Source organism: Bos indicus x Bos taurus, chromosome 4, assembly GCF_003369695.1.
Source record: "Bos indicus x Bos taurus breed Angus x Brahman F1 hybrid chromosome 4, Bos_hybrid_MaternalHap_v2.0, whole genome shotgun sequence".
Lineage (NCBI taxonomy): Eukaryota > Metazoa > Chordata > Mammalia > Artiodactyla > Bovidae > Bos > Bos indicus x Bos taurus.
The window spans coordinates 103,744,633-103,768,648 of record NC_040079.1 but is presented as its reverse complement, the minus strand read 5'-3'; the positions used below and the strand labels follow the sequence as shown (position 1 = coordinate 103,768,648).

General features: G+C 40.9%; 2 long non-coding RNA genes across 2 annotated transcripts in view; one reads left to right on the top strand and one right to left on the bottom strand.

Moving 5' to 3' along the window:
* The window catches only part of LOC113891692, a 106,439-nt gene that overhangs the window by 44,852 nt on the left and 37,571 nt on the right, over positions 1-24,016 (bottom strand). The gene's annotated exons all lie outside the window — the stretch shown is intronic.
* Positions 1,604-22,607, top strand: LOC113891695. Its single transcript, XR_003510859.1, has 3 exons — positions 1,604-1,618; positions 11,586-11,657; positions 22,292-22,607. It is a non-coding gene; the product is annotated as an uncharacterized LOC113891695 (long non-coding RNA).

Genomic DNA, 24,016 nt, shown 5'->3' with positions numbered 1-24,016 from the left:
CCAAATCTGGCCCACCATTTTTGTAAATAAAATTTTATTGGCGAGTAGGCATGCCTGTTTGTTTACGTATTTGGATGACTGCTTCCACTCTTCAGTGATGGAGTTAAGTGGTTGCAACACAGACCATGTGATTCAAGGGCCAAAACATTTACTATTTCACCCTTTACCAAAAAGGTTTGCTGACCCCTGCTCTAGTCCAGCCTACTGATTTGGTAGGTGAGATAACTCATCCTGAGAGAGAAAGTGGTAGCTCAATGTAATACATTCAAAGAGACACAGGACTGTAGAATGCCAGGCATCATCCTCAACAATTCCTATAAGAGCTTTGTCCCCAGAGAGTCATCGCAGTCCCGCATATATTAAGTAGAGAAGGGGACACTGGGGTAAGTTTGCATCTCATTACAATTTTTAAAGAGCCCTGTATATGACAAACCCAAAAAGAACAGTGTGACAGATGTGTGCTTTGATGTTAGTCCAGGATGTATAATGGCATCATTTTTTTTTTTTCACACATGCACAAAACACATTAACTGCCTAACATTTAGGGCCCATTTCAATAATGAGAAAGTCTTTCTCATTGATGGGAGAATCGTGAGGATCATCTTGCCTTCCATAAAATGTACGAACATTCTGTCATGTAATATTCTCGAGTATCCAGAGCTTTCAGGAGAATGTGCCTGACGGTGTGAATTCTCTCCTCAAGGTATTAGACTCACAAATTTGACAAAACCATATGGCTGTGTGTATATGTGAATTTACAGAAGTGTTTTTATGGAGTTCATATATCTGTGTCTAAAATGATACCATGTTGCCAGGTGCCAGTGGTCCCCAAATTCTTTTATTTGTATGTTAAGAAAATGTCTATTCTATTGTTGCTGTTGTTCAGTTGCTCAGTCATGCCCAACTCTTTGCCACCCCATGGACTGCAACATGCCAGGCCTCCCTGTCCTTCACTATCTCCCAGAGCTTGCTCAAACTCATGCCCATTGAGTCAAGGGTGCCTTCTAACCATTTCATCCTCTGTTGTCCCCTTCTCCTCTTGTCCTCAATCTTTCCCAGCATCAAGGTCTTTTCCAATGAATCGGCTCTTCGCATCAGGGGGCCAAAGTACTGGAGCTTCAGTTTCAGCATCAGTCCTTCCAATGAATATTCAGGGTTAATTTCCTTTAGGATTGATTGGTTGGATCTCCTTGTTGTCCAAGGGACCCTCAACAGTCTTCTCCAACACCACAGTTCAAAAGCATCAGCTCTTTGGCTCTCAGCCTTCTTTATGATCCAACTCTCATATCCATACATGACTACTGGAAAAACCATAGCTTTGACTATTGCTATTCTGTAAATGAACCCAAATTCTATGGTTTCAGGTAAACGCACAGAGTTGTACAATGAATTTAAGAGGAATGTTTTCACTAAAAGAACCATGATGTTACTTGTTCGTTCATCGGTGCTTTATTGGGTGTCTCTTCTGTGTCAGGAGCTCATGTGCTGAGATGATACACAAAGAGAGTAAGAGGACCTCACTGACAGGAGGAGCAGTCCTCTAAAGACATGCGGTACAAAATCCCCGAATGCTCTGCCATGAAGAGAGTGATGGAAGAGACAGAGCAGAGTCCTGAAGGTAAACAGGGGCTTGCCGTGCAGCTCTGCCATGCAGCCTTTGACACAATTTCAATGTTACGTCTCTTGGGAGCCTTTCTTGACTCCCCAGTCTCATTTAGACATCCTTTTTAGTGTTGCATAGCCTATCACAGGACTTTTCTCACTGCCTAGGGCTTCCCAGGCGGTGCTAGTGGTAAAGAACCCACTTGCCAGTGCAGGAGACAGAAGAAACTCAGGTTTGATCCCTGGGTCAGGAAGATCCCCTGGAGGAGGGCATGGCGACCCACTCCAGTATTCTTGCCTGGAGAATCGCCATGGAGAGAGGAGCCTGGTGGGATACAAACATACATAGGGTTGCAAAGAGTCTGACAGCACTGAAGTGACTGAACACACACGCACGCACGTGCACACACACAGAGCCTTCAGTAGGTATTCAGTAAACAGATGCATGGTGAGTGAGTGAATGAATGGATGAGCAAATGAGGGAAATAACATAATGAACAGACAAAAGGCAGAAGTGTGAACCACCATGGCCTGTACAGGGAACTGCTTATATGGCTAGGAGATGGGGCATGGGGAAAAGGGGACAGGCCCACTGGGAGAAAAGTCTAGAGAGGTAGAGGAGGGGAAGAATGTGGTGGACCATAGGCCACTCTAGGAGCTGGCACTGCATTAAGTATATCAGCAAGTCCTTGTTGGCCCCTACTATGTGCCAATCCTGTGTTAGGCTCTGGGGGTATAAGATCTGGCCTCTGCCCTTATGGAGTTTATTGCTTCACTGAAGCATATTAATCATGGTTACACATGGGCTCTGGATACAGACTGCTTAGGTTTCAGTTTTAATTTATCCTTCACAAGCTATGTGGCCTTCAGCTTCTTTACTTATAAAGCTAGGGTAATAATAGAACCTACCTCATAGTTGTTGTAAAGATTAAAATGAAACAGTATATATAAAGATGCCTCACACATAGGAAGTACTTAATAAATATTAGGCACTCTTATTGGGAAAACAGACATTGAACAAAGAATTTAAAGTGTGTTGAAACCATAACTCAAATAGATACATGCACGCCAATGCTCATTTCAGCACTGTTTACAATAGCCAGGACATGAAAGCAACCCAAATGTCCATCAATAGATGCATGGATAAAGAAGATGCAGTACCTATATATGAGGGAATATTAGCCATAAGGAAAGAACAAAATAATGTCATTTGCAGCAACATGGATGAACTTAGAGATTATCATAAGTGAAGTAAGTCAGACAAAGACACATATGATAGCACTCATATGTGGAAACTACTCTTTTAAAAATGATATAAGTGATCTTATTTACAAAACCTGAAACAGACTCACAGATTCAAAAACAAACTTATGGTTACCAAAGGGGAAACATGGGCAGGGGATAAATTAAGAGCTTGGGATTAATATACACTCACACCATATATATAAAATAGATAACCAACAAGGACCTTCTGTATAGCACAGGGAACTCTACTCAATATTCTGTAGTAGCCTATATGGGAAAAGAATCTGAAAAATAATGAATATATGTTTAACTGAATTACTAAGCTGTACACCTGAAACTAACACAATATTGTAAATCAACTATACACCAATAACATTAAAAAAAATAAAGTATGTTGGAGAGCTACAGAAGGTGCGGCCCAGACTGCAATGAGAATGTGATGGTGGTGGATGGTGACAGGCACAGGAGCAGCCGACACAATCTGGAGGTTCGGGGGAGTGGGTAGAAAGATGTTCTAAGATAAATGCCTTGTGAAAGGGGAGGATTCTTGCCAGAGTGATTTAAGATGCACACCGTTCTGGCTACAGCTAACGTACTGAGAGGGAAGAGGGCCAGGACTGGAATCGAGCTGAGAAGCAGGCAGAGGCCAGTATGGTGGGCTTTAGGAGTCGTGGTAGCATTGGGGGCTTCATCCCAAGTTAATGGGAATCACTAAAAGGATGAAGCATGAGGGCAGCAAGACCAGAACTGTGTTTTTAAAAGATGTAGAGAAGTGGACATATTCAAGAAAGTAAAGGAATTGAATGAACTGGTGACTGACTGGATATAAGATGTGAGGGGAAAAAGGTATAACACATCTCCCAGATTTCGGGATTGAGCTGTTGAAGGGATATGTACTCTTTACTTAGCTAGGAACATGAAAGAAAAAGCAGACTCATCATTTAAAATTCTCCTAGATCCTAAACACACTCATTTCTGGTGTGAAAGTGAAAGTGTGTTAGTTGTGTCTGACTCTTTGTGACCCCATGAGCTTCTCTGTCCAAGGAATTCTCCAGGCAAGAATACTGGAGCAGGTTGCCATTTCCTTCTCCAGGAAATCCTGGCCCAGGGATCAAGGCCAGGTCTCCCGCATTATGGGCAGATTCTTTACCAACTGAGCCACCATCACATGCCAAATTCCACATTAAATTCATCTCATAAAAATTTTCCCTTTGAAGTTAGTACTAGTTAAATTTTTTTTTTTTTTGTATTTAAGCCAATCAACTTTTCTATAGATCACAAACATTGTACAGGTTCTTGAAAACCCAGAGGACCATTATCAATGATGACCACATTCACAAGCTATGGTGGGTTATGGAGTGAGTGAGTGATGAAGTGAGGACACTCTGAATGGATTTCCTTTTTACAGGCAGAACTAGGAAAGAAACGAAAGAGCAGGCGAGAGGCAAACAAGGGTATAAAGTCCAGGGAGAGTATGATTTATTGAAGATTAGAGCTTTTCTGCTCAACATCACTTACTATCAGAGAAATGCAAATCAAGACTGCAACAGGGTATCACATCACCCCAATCCAAAAAGCTTCATCAAAAAGCCTACCAATAGTGAATGCTGGAGATTGAGGTGGAGGAAAAGGAACCTTCCTTTACTGTTGGTGGAAATGTAAATTAGTACAACCACTATGGAGAACAGTATGGAGGGTCCTTATAAAACTAAAAATAGAACTACCATTTGATCCAGTAATACCACTCCTGGGTATATTTCCAGAGAAACCATAGTTTGAAAAGATACATGCACCGCAATGTTCATTATAGCATTGTTTACAACGGTCAGATTATGGAAGCAAACTCAGTGTCCATCGGCAGAAAAATGCATAAAGAAGATATGATACATATATACAATCAAGTATTGCTGCTGCTACTGCTAAGTTGCTTCAGTCATGTCCGACTCTGTGCGACCCCATAGATGGCAGCCCACCAGGCTCCCCCGTCCCTGGGATTCTCCAGGCAAGAACACTGGAGTGGGTTGCCATTTCCTTCTCCAATGCACGAAAGTGAAAAGTGAAAGTGAAGTCGCTCAGTCGTGTCTGACTCTAGCGACCCCATGGACTGCAGCCAGGCTCCTCCATCCATGGGATTTTCCAGGCAAAAGTACCGGAGTGGGGTGCCATTGCCTTCTCCAACAATCAAGTATTACTCAGCCATAAAAAAGAACAAAATAGTGCCATTTGCAGCAACATGGATGGATCTAGAGATTACCATGCTAAGTGAAGGAAGTCTGAAAGAGAAACACAAATTTATCACATGATTTCACTTAGATGTGGGATCTAATTTTTAAAATGATATAAATGATCTTATTTACAAAACAGGAAGAGACTCACAGGTTTTGAAAACACAAATTTATGGCTACCAGAGGAGAAACACTGAGGGGAGGGATAAATCAGGAGTTTGGGATTAATATACACACACTGCTGTATATAAAATGGATAACCAACAATGACCTACTGTGTAGCACAAGGGACTTTATTCTATATTCTGTAATAACCTATGTGAGTAAAGAATCGGAAAAAGAATGAATATATGTATAACTGAGCCACTTTGTTATACATCTGAAACTAACACAATATTATAAATCAACTCTACTCCAGCAAAAAATTTTTAAATTAGAGATTTCTACAGAGTTTGGAAGAGAAGAGTAGCCAAAGAAAAATTAATGACACAGGAGAGACTATGAATATTTGATCAAAATGCTACTTGAGGAGAGAGCAGATAGGAAGTGATCCAGAACTTAAGTAGATTTACCTTCTTCAAAATTCCTCTTTCTCTGAATTCAGATGGAAAGAGAAGAGGACAAGTAAGTGGAGAGACATTCATACCCTAGAGCTATTATTAATAACGTTAAAATCAAAAAAGTACCTCCAACACTCCCACTCAGTGTAGTTCTTCTTAACACCAGAGAATACAGTAGTGCCACAGGGAGGTTACAGCAGTTAGCAGCTCTAATTCATAAATAACCCCAAAGCTCTCTGTAGGAGTGCTGTGTGGGTGCCTGTTTGGGTTTGTCTCTGATTCTTTTAAGAGCAGGGAAGAGGCCAGTACTGTCTGGGAGTAAAATGCCCACCCACTTGTGTCTAGCAAATTGATCTATCAAAGGTACTATCTGATAGATTAGTTGATACACACAAAGAAAGCAAGAGATATACGGACAGTGCATTACGTCTTTGGGACCACTAGGGCAATATCAGTAAGTCACTGCTACAGTACTAAATGGTTCCCTGAATGGCCTCAAAGAGTAAATGCACCCTCCAAAGAGTGTCAGATGGTGCCCATGGTCATTTGCCCTCTGAGACTCAAGAGTGATTACAAGTACTTTTCAAGAGTTGGGTCACTGGCTCAGTTCCCACTTTGCAGATAAGGAAACTGAAGTTTATTCTAGGCCACTTGGCCCGTTAATGACAGAGCTTAGATTAGATATTAGCCAGCTAAGTGGTTAACCAATAATTAGCATTGCTTTTCCAGTGATCATCACAGTAAATGTTTGTCACTCAAAGTGTAATTGTTCACAGTGAAATACTCCATACATTTTCCCCATAGAGTGGACAAATGAATCCAATAAGTTGAAATTGAATGGTCTTTAAAAAAAAAAAAAAAAAACAATAACATTATTTTAGTTGTGGGGTTTTGTTGTTGATAGATGGTTTCAGTTGTAGAAGTTTGAATGAAAACTCAAGTTAATATAGGAGGTAAGAATTGTTTTCATGAGAGATGTTGAGGGTAGGTTCCAAATATTAAGAGTGCGTTTTTCAGGCTTGCTGCTGCTGCTGCTAAGTTGCTTCAGTCTTATGGACTGACTAAACTGGATCATCTTTGAAGGTGTAGCTCAGAGCTGAAAGGGGCTTTGAGATCCTCAACTCAATAATGCTTTTTACAAATGAAAAAATTGGGCCCAGAGTTGGCCTTGAGCCTTGAGGTTACAAACTAAGACAGCCAGGTTACCTGAAGGCAACAAGGAAACCAGTCCATCCTAAAGGAAATCAACCCTGAATATTCACTGGAAGGACTGATGCTGAAGCTCCCAATACTTTGGCCACCTGATAAGGAGAGCTGATTCATTGGAAAAGACCCTGATGCTGGGAATGATTTGAGGGCAGGAAGAAAAGGGGGTGACAGAGGATGAGATGGCTGGATGGCTTCATTGACTCAGTGGACAGGAGTTTGAGCAAACTCCGGTAGATAGTGAAGGACAGGGAAGCCTGATGTGCTGCAGTCCATGGGGTCACAAAGTCAGACAGAACTTAGTGACTGAACAACAGCAAAGAAGAGGGCCCTCCCAGAACTGTAGGTCTAGAGGCACTTCCAGAGAGGTAGATCAAGAGTATTACACATGGTCCTTATTATAACTCAGGCTTATTATTAAAAAGGCTATCAAATCTTTGCAAAATATACATTCAGTTACAAGGCCTTCTCCTCTTTCAAAGGAAACAACAAAAAAAGCAAGAAAAATTAGTTACCAAATGATAAGCATGTAAAATTTAGGTCAAGAAAGTTCTGTCCCAGGGCTTATCCACCTCTATACTTCAAAGCTTACTGGCATGGCCAAGGGCTTCTAAAATTTTGTGACCAGATGCCAAGTTGTGAATTTTCTAGAAAGACAAAAATAAAGGGCTGCTCTGTGAATACAGTTGAACCTTGATTATTTCTGATGCTTCTTAGTATAGTATTATGAACGTGCTGTTCTAAAACTTACATAGAAGAGCAGTGGGGTGTGTAAATTTTGCTAAAATGGTAGCTTTTTTTGGTCAGTGGACCAAGAATGAGGGAAGCCCAGGGTTCTGGAATCACATGGAATGGGACATTGGGGTTTTTTCTGGTCTTGTCTTAGTGATTAGAGTTAGGACATACATGCCAAAATAACCCATTTTAATCAAAAAGAGGACTTCCCTGTTGACATCTTGGCTGAGTTCACTGAGTTATGCAAACACAAAGAAAGCAGACTTGAATGTAGGCAGAAGGGTGGCTCACACAGGAAATTCAGCTTTCTTCCCTAAATAAGAGATGCATGTGATTATTAACTAAAATAAATACAAGGGTCAAATAATTATTGATATAATTGCATCAATCTCTGGGGATTTAGGACCTCTCTAATCCCTATAAAAGAATAGCTATTAGTGAATTCATTCATTAAGAATAATCCCTTGCATCATGTACATTACATATCATACATTACAGAGTGCATTCACCTCTTAAGACTTTGTTTGATGTTCACAACAAATATGACCTGGGCAGGGCAAGTGTTATTATCCCCACTTAACAGATGAGCAAGTTGAAGCTGCACATGGTCCAGAACTCTTCCCATAGACCACACCGTCTCTCAAGTCCTGTTAGCAGTCTGTTTCTGATGAATAATAACTTCTTTGCTCAAGTAACAGCTGAGCCTTCAAGCACTACTCTCATTTAATCTATGTGTTGGCCAAAGATGTGCCCACTCTGCCCTGGAAATATAAGTAGTGTGCTGATATGTCTTTATTGTATTCATCAATATGTCTTTATGAAATTCACCAATGTGTCTTTATGAAATTCAGGCAGGTTATCTTTTTCTAGCAATAAATGTTGAACTATAGCAGCAATATTAACAAGAGCCAGGACATGGAAACAACCTAAATGTCCATTTGCAGACAAAGGGATAATGACGATGTGACATACACATATATAGCAGAATACTACTCAACCACAAAAAAGAATGAAATAATGCTATTTGCAGCAACATGGACAGGCCTAAAAATTATTATACTAAGTGAAGTAAGTCAGAAAGAGAAAGACAAAAACCATATAATATCACTTATATGTGGAATTTAAATAACAAAAATGAACTGACTACAAATAAGAAACAACTCACCTAGGAAATAGACTTCTGGTTGCCATGGGGGAGAGTGTATGGGAGAGGGATGGGAAGTTTGAGACTAGCAGATAAAGCTATTATATACAGAATGGATAAAAACAAGGTCTGTTTAGCACAGGGAATTATATTCAGTATCCTGTAATAGAGCATAATGGAAAAGAATAATTTGAAAAGAATGTATATATGCATATAACTGGATCACTTTGCTATATAGCAGCAATTAACACAACACAGTAAATCAACTAAAATAAATTTTAAAAAATAGGAAAGAAAAGACTAAAAAAATTAAGGAAAGTGCATATTAAATATGTTTTCAGTTGATGGAAGGAATGTAAAAAACATTCTAATTAATGACTTTGTTAATGGCTCTTCTCACTTTTCTGGATGCTGTTATCAATGCTAGTGAGTTTTGGACTTTGGCCGTAACATTTCTCCCTTTCTCCAAAAGCCATTTTCATTCAGACTCCAGGTAAGGTTACCTAAGCTACACTTGCCAGCTTGGTGGAAGGTCTGAATGCCTCCAGACTAGTGCTCCCTAAGAATCTGTAAAATATTCTTTGCATGCCAGCTGTTCTGATCCTTTGATCCCTCAATTTGCATATGGTACATTACTCAGTGAGAGAGTTTTCTTTCTGTTTGACCAAATGCAGGTGCACAATCATTCCATGAGAGTTCTCATAATCGGCCATGTAAATTACCTCTCAGATCCAAGGTCTAAAAACATTAGTTTCTCATAATGACAATGAAAACCCACAATATTTGTACTCTATCATTTTCAGTCTTCTTTCTGCACATAGCAACCTTGCCAATGGCATCAGTCATTGTGGGAAGGGTGTTTTAGCTGGTACAAGTTTGTGGATTGTTTTTCCAAAACAATAAATAAGTGGTGAGATATATTGGTTCACTTTGTTTTCTGAGAAAGCCCACCATTTTTTTTTCTTTTTTATTTACTTAAAAAAATCTTCCCAGGTACTTAAGAATTCTTGGACTCTATCTTCTCAAATATTACTTTTTTTCTTCTGCAGCCATTTTCTACAAAAATGTACTCATCTCATACTAAGAATACCAAACTGAAATACTCAGGTGGAAAAGGGTATTTTTTCTTCTTTCTCAGTTACACTTATGTGCACAGATGCTAACTGGAGTACAGTAAAGGGATTATGAACATTTAGACATTATAGAAAACCTGGGCCTATTAAAACATGGAGTGTCTTTAGCCTTAATTTTATAACCAGAAGTCAAAAGGATATATGAAAGATCTTTATAATATTTTAATAATTATAATTATCTTATTGCAAACCAGACCCCAGAAATAATAGTTTATCCTATAACTCTTTATAAAATGTTAAAAATTATATCACATCTAAGGAAAAATGTATGATTTTTCATGCAAACTGAAAATTTCATTAATAATTCAGATTTACTCATCAAATATAAGATGGCTTTAAACGTACTGATTCTCAATAAAAATAAAGTGAATTTTTATTGATATGAATTTTTATTTTACTAGGGGCTTCCCTGGTGGCTCAGATGGTAAAGAATCTGCCTGCAATGCAGGAGCCCTGGGTGTGATGCCTGGGTTGGGAAGATCTCCTGGAGAAGGGAATGGCCACCCACTCCATATTCTTGCCTGGGAAATCCCAAGGATTGAGGAGCTTGGTGGGCTGCAATTCATGGAGGCCCCAAGGGTCAGACTTGACTGAGTAACTAACAGTATCACTTTCAAAATTTATAAAAGTATTAAATAAATGTATAAAAGAGGAACACAAACATTCTCTCTAAATGATTATTTCATTCTTAAGCATTGTTCAAAGCTTGGGCTGATACCATGAAAGACAAAAAAATTCTTTCTCTGCTTTTTCTTTAACTTAGTTTCCAAGCCAAATTTTATAATCACGTTTAGGGTCACCAAACTCTGAATGTTTTTATTTTATAGAAAGGAAAAGGAGTATTAGACTTGTCCTTTATATAGCAAATAAGGCATAGTAGAACCTTAAGTTGATTGCAATAGTAATTAGATCAGAAGGAAATGCCTCCTTTTGTATTATACAGTATTCTGTGGGTTAAACTCAGACTCAACTTCTCACATCCCACTCAACTAACTGAGCAGATGTCTTCTCTGGACATCATCTGGTAGCCTGTGTTGATAGAGGAGGGAGCCCGAGACACATGAATTCGGACACCAACTTCAGCTCAGAAAGGCTCAACAGAGTTCTAGTTCCAATAGGCTTTGCAGAAAAAAAAAATGTGCCATAAACATGAGCAGTTTGCCCAAATTCATCTTAAATATGCCTTCTGGTCAGCTATCTTTACTTTCTATGGATTATCAGGCCACTGGGAGAAAGAAAAGGATTTTTGCAAAGTATTTGTCCTTCCAGGAGGCTGCATTCTGGGTATGAAAATGTGTATGAAACTCCAATAGCCTTTTTCCTGAGAGTCTGCCAGTCATCCGCCCTCACTCACCCTTGCCCAGAGCTCAAGTCCCAGGCTCCTTTTACACTTGGGGTTGTTCCTTACCCACTTTAGATTGTGCCAACTTGCTTTCTTCAGCACATTGTTGGTGCTAAACAAATGGTGTGATTTGTAGTAATACTGGTGATGCTAATGAATCTTAAAACATCCAATTCCAGTGAACTATCTGTGATGTGAAGGCTGTAGAACACACGGTTGACTAACAGTGATAAGGACTGAAAACGAGGTGATAAATTACTATGCAGGTTGCTGATGACCTATGATTGTCTCAGAAGGAGGGCATCAGCCCTATTCCATTTAAACAAATATACATGTAACATTATAGACATACAGGGTTGTACCTGTGCAGTTTTTTTTTTTTTTTTTTTACAGTAACCTGGTCCATAAAACACAGGGACTCCAAACAACCTGGACAAACACTCTTGAGGTCGAGGACCATGAGAGGTAAGAATTAGGTCTGTGTTTGTCTTTTCTTAAATATTACATTGTTCCTGGAACTGTAAGCATAACTTTAGAGACTCCATCAACATAAACACAAAACTACCTAGTTATGAGCCTGTGTTTACACAGTCCGGATCAAAAGCATAGACATTCATTCGAGTTCATTTGCTGTCAGAAATGTTCTGATTCCTCTTTTGAAAAGTAGTGATAATTCATAATTTGATGCCATTCACTCTCAAGGTTAATTTAAATTTATAAATTTTATAAATGGCCTCATATATATTATATATACATATTTTACCAGCTATATATATATGTATTTTTTTTTTCACGTTGCCAGTACTTTTTTTCCTTCTGAGTAGCATTGTTCTTCTCTAAGGAACTGATTGTGTGGCAGATCTCGGATCATTGCAGGGAGCACAGATGAAAAGCCTGTTATTCCAAAGGATTAAATTACAATTCTTAGTGAACCATTGCCAGGCTATTTTTTTCAAACCCAGAGAGGATTGGAAATAGGAAATGTTATGCCTTGAAAAGGGGTGGATACCACTGAGTGTCTGAGAAAGAATACCCATCCTGGTAGGTGTTATTGAATTCTCTTCAAGTACAATCATGAAGCAAATAAAAGATGATAAGAAAAAACCTATAAAATATCCAAATAACAAGGAATAACAACTGAGTTTGTAAGCAGTAACGATATCATGGGATGAATTTTTATTGAATTGTAAAGACAGACAAGGAAAAGAATCTAACAGATGCATATTCACATGAATATACAAAACTGATTCAGATCGCAACCTCATTTCAGCATCTTCAAGGCCTAAGAAATATGGGGGCAGGGGACCTAATATTTGCAAATCAGCGATAGCTTGCATGTGAGCTCTCTTGGGAAGGATTATAAAATGTAGTGGGGAAACAAAATGAAAGAGTCTCTACACCAAAGTTACCTGGAGCAGGATAAGTAATCCTCCCCTCAAAGTCTGACCTGCTAAAACCAGGATAAATCAGTTCTTTTTTGAAATTCCAAACACCAGGGAAGTATCACACCAGGTGGGAGAGAGTAGGATAAATAAATTTGGGAAAGCAAACACCATAGAGAAAAGATGTTTTGAAATTCAGTTCAATTGAACTGAAATTCAAGTCGGAAATATGCTAATACATTTGGAGGAAGATAAAGACTTAGGTGTCCAAAGGCATGGAGAGCCTGAAGGAGAAAAGAAACTGACAATTTAGACCAGAGGGAGTCTACAGGATACGCTGTGGTTTCTGCTAGTTTATCACTGTACAGATCAGGAACAAACTCCCCATGAAGTGCTGTAATGAAAAGTTCAAAAATACACACTGAGAGTTTCCCATATCTCAGGCACATGTCAAGTGTGACGGTAGGTGTTTGGGGTAAAAAAATGGATGAGAAACAGTCTGCTCATTAAGAGTTCACCATAGAGAAGTGGGAGACATAAACAGATAATCCCAGTAAAAGGAAATGGAGCACATGCTACAAGCATGAGTAGTGTAAAGGAAGCGGAAGAGGGACAATTTGCTTTACCTGGAGAAATCAGAAATGTTTTGTGTGCGCTCAGTCACTAGTCAAGTCTGACTCTTTGTGACCCCATGCACTGTAGCCCACCAGGATCCTCTGCCATTGGAATTTTCCAGGCAAGAATACTGGAGTGGGTTGCCATTCCTACTCCAGGGCATCTTCCCGACCCAGGGTTCAAACCCACATCTCCTGAAACTCCTGCATTTGCAGGCAGATTCTTTACCACTGAGCCACTTGGGAAGCCTCAAGAAATGCTTTGGAAAGGGATAATGTTTGGATTGGAACTTGAAGAATGACTAAGCGTTCTCTGGGCACAAAGAAATCAGATGCAAAGAATAAGGTGCATCTAGTGTGATGCGTTCGGGGCCTGTGAGGTTGGAGAATGGTGGGGTCAGACAGTGAGGGGCCTCCTGTACTATGCTGAGGGGTTTGGTCTCAACCAGGTAAGGGAAAGATAGCATTACTAGCTTTGAACCAGGGGGATGACCGGATCTAATTGTGTCTCAGAACAAAAGTTCTAGCTGTGAGAGGTAGGGTAAAGCTCAAGCCTTGAGGTCATCGCAGTAGAAGAGCAAGGAGATGAGAGGATGAATTTCATAGACATTTTGGAGATGGTATGAATAGACTTTCATGAGGTATTAAATGTTAGGGATAAGGAAGAGGGAAAGTTGAAGGGGCCTCAGCTCCTAAAATGGTGATGCCATTGACTGAGATAGAAAATACTGGAAAAAGAATACAGCATTTATGCCTGTAGCAGGTGAGGCCAGAAAATCTGTTGTTAAAATCCTCCTTGTAGAGTGGAGACATCTCCAACTCAGAGAAGGTCAGCCAGAAGTGTCCTCACACGCCCCACCCTTCTATGTCCTTGAGGTGACTCTCAGTCGTGTCCAGCTCTTTGCGACCCCATGGACTATAGCCCGTCAGGCTCCTCTTTCTATGGGATTCTCCAGGCAAGAATAGTGGAGTGGGTTGCCATGCCCTCCTCCAGGGTATCTTCCCAACTCAGGGATCGAAACCGGGTCTCCTGTATTGCAGGCGGATTCTTTACTGTCTGAGCCACCAGGGAAGCGCTGAGGAGACTCAAGGGGTCAGCGAACATTCCATTGGAATTTTACTTAATTTTTAACCTCTATAAAACAATATTTTGAAAAATAGGCGCATTCAAGTGTCACATACAAAATGGTAACCCAATAGAGGCCAGCAACATGCTTCACGGCCTCCTCAGGTTAAATCTCTTGGTGCAGCCCCCAGGACAAATGAAGCTCCTCCTTGTCACAGAAATGGAATGATGACCTGAGATCACCAGGTAACTTGTGTAAGAACTCTATTTCCCACAGTTTAGCATTGTGATCAAGAAGAATCTTGATAATACACAAGAAGAAATCACAGAAATAAGTTTGTTGCTGAAGCTCATGTAAGATGATAATTTTTACTAATCCCCTAATTTTAATGTTAGGTATTATCAAAACAGTCTTGTTTTTTCAGTGAATTTGAAAAAATGTGATAAATTTGAACTAATATATGTTTACTAAAAATATTCTTCCTATTTTATATATTTGTGTGACTCTTCGTAATATTTTGTCTGAAAAGAGGGTTCTACTTCTAGAATAGTCTTTTAAAAAACTGAACGTAAAGTGCTTCTTTTCTACTTTTCTAAACTACTTTTTCTAGGGACTTTTATTTCTGAGAGCATTAAGCAAGTCTTCAATTTACTGGACTCATTTAAAATTCTAACCCCCCCCCTTTTTCTCTCCTCACACACATCCGTATTTTTCTCTCTGTTCCCCGCTTTGCTCTCTGAGCTTCGTACTTGTGTAAGACAATAACAGAAACAATCTGATTTGGCAGGATAATAATCAACAAAAATGTGTCTCTTCTGTTTTTCATTTTGCTTGATTGCAACATCAAAATGCAAGAATGGGTGAATTATTTTGAAGTCTGGGCTTTGCAAACACCTGTTTACAGATGTGAGTGTGTGAATTTTCCTACCAAACAATGACAGTAGCTTACTCTGTCATTTTCACACTTTAATTGCAAAAAACAAAAAAAAAGGTGGCCTGGACATATCCTGGCAAAATATATTCAAAGGTTATGGCAACAGCTGATATTTTCATGGAAGAATAAAAACGTACATTAGAACTTATAGCTTTGGTAGCAAAGGGCAAAGGCGAGGGGATAAATTAGTTTCAGATTAACAGATATACACTACTATATATAAAACAGATAAGCAACAAGGGCCTAGTGTATAGAATTAGGAACAAATTCAATATCTTGTAATAAACTAGAGTGGAAAATTCTGAAAAAGAATGTGTGTGTGTGTGTGTGTGTATCTGAAGCACTTTGCTGTATACCTGAACGTTGAAAATCAAATATATTTCATAAAAAATTTTTTTAATTAAAAAAAATATATGTTAGGACAATTTACACTTATTTTATTCCTCTATACAATCTTATATAAGCAATCATCAACTCCTCTGTCCTAAGTAACTTTTTAATGTGTTATGTGAATCCATCATCAGCTTCTTGATTGGGTCTCAAGCACTAATCAGGTCCCTCACAAGTACATCGGATTCTTAGACATCATTCATCCATCATGAAGAGTAAGTAGGATCATAATGACTAATCACATTAGCATAATTTAAAAATGCAAAGCATGAGTAGCTTTTCCCCCTCAAGATTTGTAGTAAAAACATACACACAATAAGACTGCAGTGATTCATTACACCATTGGCTTGTTTATATTATAACATATTTATGTGCCCAGCAAAATGAAACCATAAAACCACCATTAACAAGCAGAGGAAAGAGATTCTTTTTCTAACTGAATTACATGAATTCAGGATGAACACACAAAAAAATTATTTCAAAGAAGGGTAACTGCTGTCTTCTGGTGTCCTCTAAGACATTACAAAATCCAGTCTCACTAAAGATCTTTTTAGTAACCTATATTTTGTACTTCCCACTAAGAACCACTTTCTTCCCATAAAGCCAAACAGTGAGTTCCAGGTGAAGTCACTGCCTATCACAGAAGCACTAAGGAAAATTTTCACTAAGGGAAAATTCATTCTTAGGAAAAACAAACAAAACCCTTTACTACTGGGGGAAGATAGTCCACTTACAAATAGTATATCAACACCCCAATGGATATAAGTTCCCTGACTCCCTCTCAGGACTTTGAGCGTCTGCTTTGGGCTGAACTGGCCTGCTAAATGTTTGCCAGGCACTAAGCAGGTTGTCTTAGATGCAACTATGAAAAATGACAGACGGTTCTTGCCTTCTACAAGCTTACCATCTAGTGAGGAAAGCAGAAAGGGAAATAGGCATTTAAATGATAGTATTTAGGGTTCTGATCTGGAGGGATTAGCAGGCAAAACGTCCTGAAGAGGAGGGTATAATGACAGTGTTGATTCCTGGAAGTCAAGCGGGAGTTCAGGGGAAAGGACAGCAGGGTGCAAAGTCTTCCAAGCAAAGGGTACCCTGGAATATTTAAGGAACTGAGAAGCTTGTGATCAAATGATACTTGAATATTTGCGGCTGCATACAGCTAAACCACAGATTTCAAGGGAGAAAGGGGCAAGAGACAAAGCTAGAAGAGATTCAGGGGACCAGATTTATCAGCTTCACGAATATACAAGGGCAAGGGGTCTACCAGAGCATAAGCCACACATGGCATCTACCCTCAGGAGCTGATACTTTAGTAGGGGAAACAGACTTTTACAAATCCACATAATATCAAATTGTGATCGACGCAATGAAGAAAACAAACGGGTGCAACCGTAAGAGAAAGAGCCTACTTAACGTGGTTTCAGAGGGGATGTCTCTGAGGAGGTGAGGTTTGAAGGGAAAAGGGGTCAGATCATGAAGGGCCTGGTGAACTTTATTAGGGAGTTGGGGTTTTATCTTTATGGTTATCCATGAGTTTGAGTAAACTCCAGGAGATAGGGAAGGACAGGGAAGCCTGGTGTGCTGCAGTCCATGGAGTTGCAAAGAGTCGGACATGAGCTAGTAACAGAGCAAAAGCAATCCATGTTTAAAGGTTTTAAGTAGAGGAGAGATGCAATCAACTTGTATTTTAGACAAATCATTCTGGCTGCTGTGCAGAGTCTTGAGGAGGCAGGAGGAGAAGGTAGGGATCTCAGGTAGATGGCTTTTCCAATGAACTGGGTGAGAGATGATTTCCTAGTCCTAGAATATTTTAGTGACAGTGTATTAGGTAAGGGTAATATTAAAATCTTTAATAATCAGTTTTGCATGAGCATTAATTCATCAGGATGGATGGTAGCTTTAGCCTTGAGCAGTGTCTACAGAATTGATGTTTTCAAACTGTGGTGCTGGAGAAGACTCTTGAGAGTCCTTTCATCAGCAAGGAAATCAAACCAGTAAATCCTAAGGAAATCAATCCTGAATATTCATTGGAAGGAATGATGCCAAAGCTCCAATACTTTGCCCACCTGATGGGAAGAGCTGACTCCTTGGAAAAGACCCTGATGCTGGGAAAGATTTAAGGCAGGAGGAGAAAGGGGATGACAGAGGATGAGATGATTGGATGGCATCACCAGCTCAATGGACATGAGTTTGAGAAAACCATGGGAGATAATGAAGAACAGGGAAGACTGGCATGCTGCAGTTCACGGGGTCACAAAGAGTTGGACACGACTGAGTGACTAATCAAAAACAAGGGTCTGCAGACATCTCTCTGCCAGGCCAGGCTGGATAGACAGCTGGCACCCAGAGGTGAGGCCAACACAATTGGAGCTTAGACTAGCAGCTCTTTGTAGCCAGTATGGAAGAATTGATATTTCAATATTTCAGCAACAGATACAGCTGTATCTGTTGCCTGGGAATTAGGTATGGAGAGCCAGGAAAGATCCAGGAGATGGTAAGGAAAGAGAAGGCTTACATTTGGGTAATGCATGAGGTGAGCAAAAGGGAGGGGTTATTGATGAGGCTCTGGTTTCTGTTGGGCAACCAGGTAAATTCATTTATTTATTCAGTCATATTTATTCAGTACTTTATGTTTTAGATACCTGAGAGACTTGAAATGTCAAGTCAGCAACTAGATATGTGAGGCAGGAAAGGGTAGGTGGGGGAAAGATCTGGGCCGAAGACATAAAGGTGGGAGTTTTCAGCAAGTCGTTTAAAGCTAAAGAGTGGATGAGGTCCCCAAAGGAGAGAAGAACAGAACCCAAGATGGAACCCTGAGTAACTTCACCATGTAGAGATTGTCAAGAGAAGACTGATGGCAGAAAGAGTGGCTACTGCTATACAAGGAAAACCCATCCAGTGAGGTTTCAGAAGCTAAGAGTGGGGAGTGTTTCCAGGAGCAAGGAGTGGCTGGCTATGTTGTAAGCTGTGGCGAGAGTGAGTAAGAAAGAGAGCACTGGAGTCTCTGAGGTATTTAGCAACCCGGAGATTGCTGGTGACTCTGATAAGAGCAATTTCAGAGGGCGGTGAGCACAGAGGTCAGATTGTCTGGCACTGGGGGTAAATGAGAGGTCGGGATGTAGAGGTGGTAAGTACAAGACAATTTCTTGCAGTGACGTGGGATTTTGATTTTTTTTTTTTTTAGGGAAGAGGCTTGAGGAAGTTTAATTGCTACTAGGAGAAGCAGTAAGGTATTTTGATAGATTCTAGGGGTCAGCAAACTAGAGCTCCTGCCTGTTTTTGTAAATAAAATCGTATTGGAACCCAGCCACTGCCATCCACTTATGTATTATCTATAACTGTTTTTACACCACAAGAGCTTACTTAGCTTAGTAGTTGTAACAGAGACCCTATGACACAAAGCCAAAAATATCTACTCTCTGCCCCGCTTAGAGAAAAATTTGTAAGCCCTTGGATTAAAGTATTACATGCCCATTTAATTTCCACAGAAATACATATAAATACGTACCATATATAAATGCATACATAATGACAAACTAACAATTTCCCAAGTCAAAAGTACTATGGAAACTCTCCCTCATTCGTTTACAATTTCTCAATTAAAAAAAAAAGGGCTTAGCTACTGCTCTTCTGCTCATACTATATGTCTATTGTTCATGATATAAACACAGTTTATTCACTATGGCAAAACCAGTGCCTGGTGCTAAGCCTGACACGTGATAGGTGCCCAGTAAATTCTGATGCCCAATAAACACCCATATGTTTCTGCTGAAACACAGAAGAGAAGGTGTTGTACTAGGGTGCTGCACCAGGGAGCTGCCTGGAGCAAGAGGTCTTTTTAGATTTGGGTCAATAGCAGAGGATGGCCAGGGTAGATGAACTTACTGGGAACCATCTCCGTGAGGTTTATGGAGGCTAGGTTAGAGCACATTCTTCTAGAATGAGTCGGGGGAGTGAGGGAAAAATGGCTTGTGGGCATCTGGCTAAAGCTGAAGAGGATCCTTGATGTGAAAACAAGGTCACAGAGTGGCAGTTTGTAGTTGGCAGCAGGAAAGGGCAGTCTGCACAGCTCTATGTTTGTTGTGATGAAACAGAGCAGAGATGAGCTGGATTCATGTACAGCTCAAGCCAGCTTCTTCCTTAGGAGCTTCTGTTGCTCTGTTCAAAAGTAGGTTAAAGCAACAAGTCAAAAAATGGAAATTTCCACAAATATTTTGTTTAACTGAAAACAAGTGTGTATCAGTTGACCAATCTTTTGACATAAGGGCAAGGTCTTTGAGTGCAGAGCATTACTCTTGAATAAAGCACACCCATAACATATTAAGGCTTCCCTGGTAGCTCAGTTGGTATAGAATCTGCCTGCATTGCAGGAGACCCCAGTTCGATTCCTGGGTCAAGAAGATCCCCTGGAGAAGGGATAGGCTACCCACTCCAGTTTTCTTGGGCTTCCCTGGTGACTCAGATGGTAAAGAATCTGCCTGCAGTGTGGGACACCTGGGTTCAATCCCTGGGTTGGGAAGATCCCGTGGAGGAGAGCACAGCAACCCACTCCAGTATTCTCGCCTGGAGAATCACCATGGACAGAGAAGCCTGGTGGGCTACAGTCCATGGGGTAGCAAAGAGTTGGACATGACTGAGCGACTAAGTACAGCACATAACACATTAACTGAGATTTAAAATATGGGTGTCTTTCAAAGAGAGTGAAAACTTGCAGAGAAAGGGGAATGGACCTGAGTGCAGAATTCTTCTAGCGTTTTTCCCACAGTCTATTGCAGCTACATCACTCAGACTTTATGAAGCTTTTGACTTATGCATAGAAACAACTCATTTTGTCTTTGTATTCCATCTATTTATGTAATACTTAATGAAACCACATCATTAAAATAACAAAATGCAACTGTCATAAACAGATGTGGGAAACAACTGCTTCTCAGGGAGCATACAATTCATATGAGAGGCTAACCTACTTTGTTCTGTGTGTGTGAATACTGGAGGATAGAGGCAGTGGGCAGTGATTCTGGTGAATCCAGGAAAGGGAGTTAAGTGAAGACTGTTTCTCTGTGAGGGAAGTAGAAGCCCGTAATGGGGCCCCAGCTGGTGCTTCCTGAGTCACTGACAAGCTGCCAGCCTGGCTGGGTCCCCTGAATATTGACTTGGGGCGGTTGTCCCAAGTCATCACACCCTAGGGACTGTGCAGTATTGTGCATTGGAAAGCATGCCGTGCACACTTGCTTTAGCTTCTTCTAAAATGTAGTATGTGGAATAACAGCTGACTCCTCTTCACAATGAAACTACTAGAGAATTACAACTGCCAAGAAACCAGCCTTATATATCACCTAGCCGATTTAGCTTTGCAAGGCACAGTTAACATTTTCAAACTGCTGAATTTAGACAGAGACAGTACCATCTCAGTAAGCATATTCTGGCAGCAAGTCACCTGGTCACTAATAAAGAATACCCAAAAGAGCAGGCAAAGATCACTGGACAATATACAAGTCGGTAATCAAAGCAGTGGTTAATATGTTTCCACGAACTGAGACTGGGGAGCCCACCTTTTGCAGCAAATGCCTAGTTAGTGTTCTAATTTATTTTATGCTAAGATTGGGTTAATAAAAAATGATTCTATTCTCTGCTGTCAATACTTTGGAAAATTATTTCCAATAGTTTGGAAATGAGGGAAATAAGATTTCCCTGTAAGAGTTAACTGCAAAATCAAGAATGTCATTGATTAAATATAGATACACCATCTCTCAAGAGACAGAGTACTTCTGATACGAAACCTTTTATAATACACAATGTTCTATATCAAGACATTAATCAATAGTAGAACTCGGAGGGGCTGAAAAGGGTCCAATACTAAGACTCAGAAAGGTTACATGCTATGTTCAAGGTCCCAAAGTCAATGATGAGTTAATCTAGCCTATGACCTAGGTCTCCCAGGTCCTCATGTTTTTGTTATTATAGCACCCTACTTCTTACTGGAATTTTCTGAGTAGCTGGGATCACTTCATCCTTAGACATCTGGTTACTACAGCTGAGGAACAAACTATCCTACAACTCAATGATAAAATACTATTTGTAAACCACCAATGGTAAAACACCCATTTATAGGGCTTCCTCGGAGAAGGCAATGGCAACCCACTCTAGGACTCTTGCCTGGAAAATCCCATGGATGGAGGAGCCTGGTGGGCTGTGGTCCATGGGGTCACTGAGGGTTGGACACGACTGAGCGACTTCACTTTCACTTTCCACTTTCATGCATTGGAGAAGGAAATGGCAACCCACTCCAGTGTTCTTGCCTGGAGAATCCCAGGGATGGGGGAGCGTGGTGGGCCGCCATCTATGGGGTCGCACAGAGTCGGACATGACTGAGGCAACTTAGCAGCAGCAGCAGCATAGGGCTTACTGGGTCTGTGGGTCACAATTCAGGCAGGAGACCCTGGGGATGACTAGGGGCTGGGATCTCCTGAAGTCATTCCCTCACATGGCTGCTGACGGATGGTGGCTATTGCTGGGACCTCAATACCTAAGAGCAGCCCCTCCTGCGCTACAGGAGTAGCCTGAGCTTCTTCCTAGCATGGTGACTGGCTTTCAAGGGTGAGCATCACAAGAGAGTCAGGCAGAGGCCGTACTGCCATTTATGACCCAGCTGGGAAGGTCCACAACATAACACCCAGCAGGACATCCACCTCTCCTCTTTTCGTTGAGGCAGGCATCAAGTTCTACCCTGCTTCAAGGGGAAGGAGATGGATCTTCACCCCTTGTTGGGAGCTGGCAAGGTCCTGGAACAGCAATGTGGGGCCAGAAATATTGCTGTGGCCACTTTTGGAAATTACCATCTTCTGCAACTAGAATTAAAGACCTTCTTTACAAGGAAAAAAAAAAAAAAGAGGGAGAAAAGAAGCAGCCGAAACAACTAACAAATCACACCTGAAGGCTGAGTGTGCCTGCTCCCATTTCTCTCCCTCTGGGGAATCTGCAAACTGTGCTTACTGCAAATTGAACTGGAATAAAGCATTTTAACTCTACATGATTGAAGCTTTTATTGAATATTTCATTTAACTGTCTAGTTTGGTGTGTTGGAAAGTATGTTTATAGGATATATCCTTAGCATAAAAGCCTTCACAATGAGGGAGAAGGGAAAAACAATTTTAATTGAAGAAATTATTTTTTAAAAATAGATCATGGACTAGACTGAAAAGAAAACATCAATAAATCTCCTAAAGCACAAAGTGCACAGACATGCTCTGACCACAGAACAATAAAACTATAAATTAGGAACATTTAAGGAGAAATTTCCCACCCACTTGGAAATTCAAACATACCCTTCTATATATCTCTTGGGCATAAAGGAGGAAATATGTTTGCAATCATGGAATATTTAGAAAATAAAAAAACGAAAACATGCAAATCAAAACTCATGAAATATGACTAAAGCTATATTTAAGAGGCACGTAAATCAGTGAGGAATGAGAAGCGACAAGGCAAGCAGCACCAGCAATGGTTGCCGCTTTCTATTCTAGGAGCTTTACATGTGAGGATTAAATGAGTCAACACGGCAACCTACGGGCAGGCACTATTATTTTCATTCTCAGTTTACAGAGAAGCAAATTGAGACACAGGAAGGATGAGTGATTTGAGCAAGATCACCCAACTAGTCCCTATTTTTCCAGGCACTGGGGTAACACAGTGACCTAGAAGGTAAAGGCCACGCTGTCTTAAAGTTGTGAGCTCCTCGTGAGGACTGCACCAATGCCTTCCTGGCTGGGAGGAGCAGAAGTGCCTCTTTGCTGCTGGGTGGTGGCAAAAGCCACGAACCTCCACTGCTGCTGCTGCTGCTGCTGCTAAGTAGCTTCTGTCATGTCCGACCCTCTGCGACCCCATAGACGGCAGCCCACCAGGCTCCCCCGTCCCTGGGATTCTCCAGGCAAGAACACTGGAGTGGGTTGCCATTGCCTTCTCCAGTGCATGAAAGTGAAAAGTGAAAGTGAAGTCGCTCAGTCGTGTCCGACTCTTAGCAACCCCATGGACTGCAGCCCACCAGGCTCCTCCGTCCATGGGATTTTCCAGGCTAGGCCTTCTCTAACAGCACCCCATCTGGGATAGGGAGGGATGCCTTGTTGCTACCAAGAGGGTCTGGAAGTCCAGGCTCCCTGTGTGGTCTCTACTGGTACTGTGGGGAGGGAAGGGAGGAGAGCAAGTGTCATCCCTGCCTGGTGGGGAGGAAAATCCCAGCTCCCTACGTATCCCTCTCTGTCACCACCTTGGCAGGTATGTGGGGGTGCCTTGGTACAGCCTAGCAGAGGCTGAAGTCGAGGCTTCCCCCTAAGACTTTGCTGGCATGGGTGGGAATGGGTCAGTGGTTTTCTGTGGTTTTGGCTAGAGGAGAGCTGTTTGTGCATGCGTACTCAGCCATGTCCAACTCTTTGCCATCCCA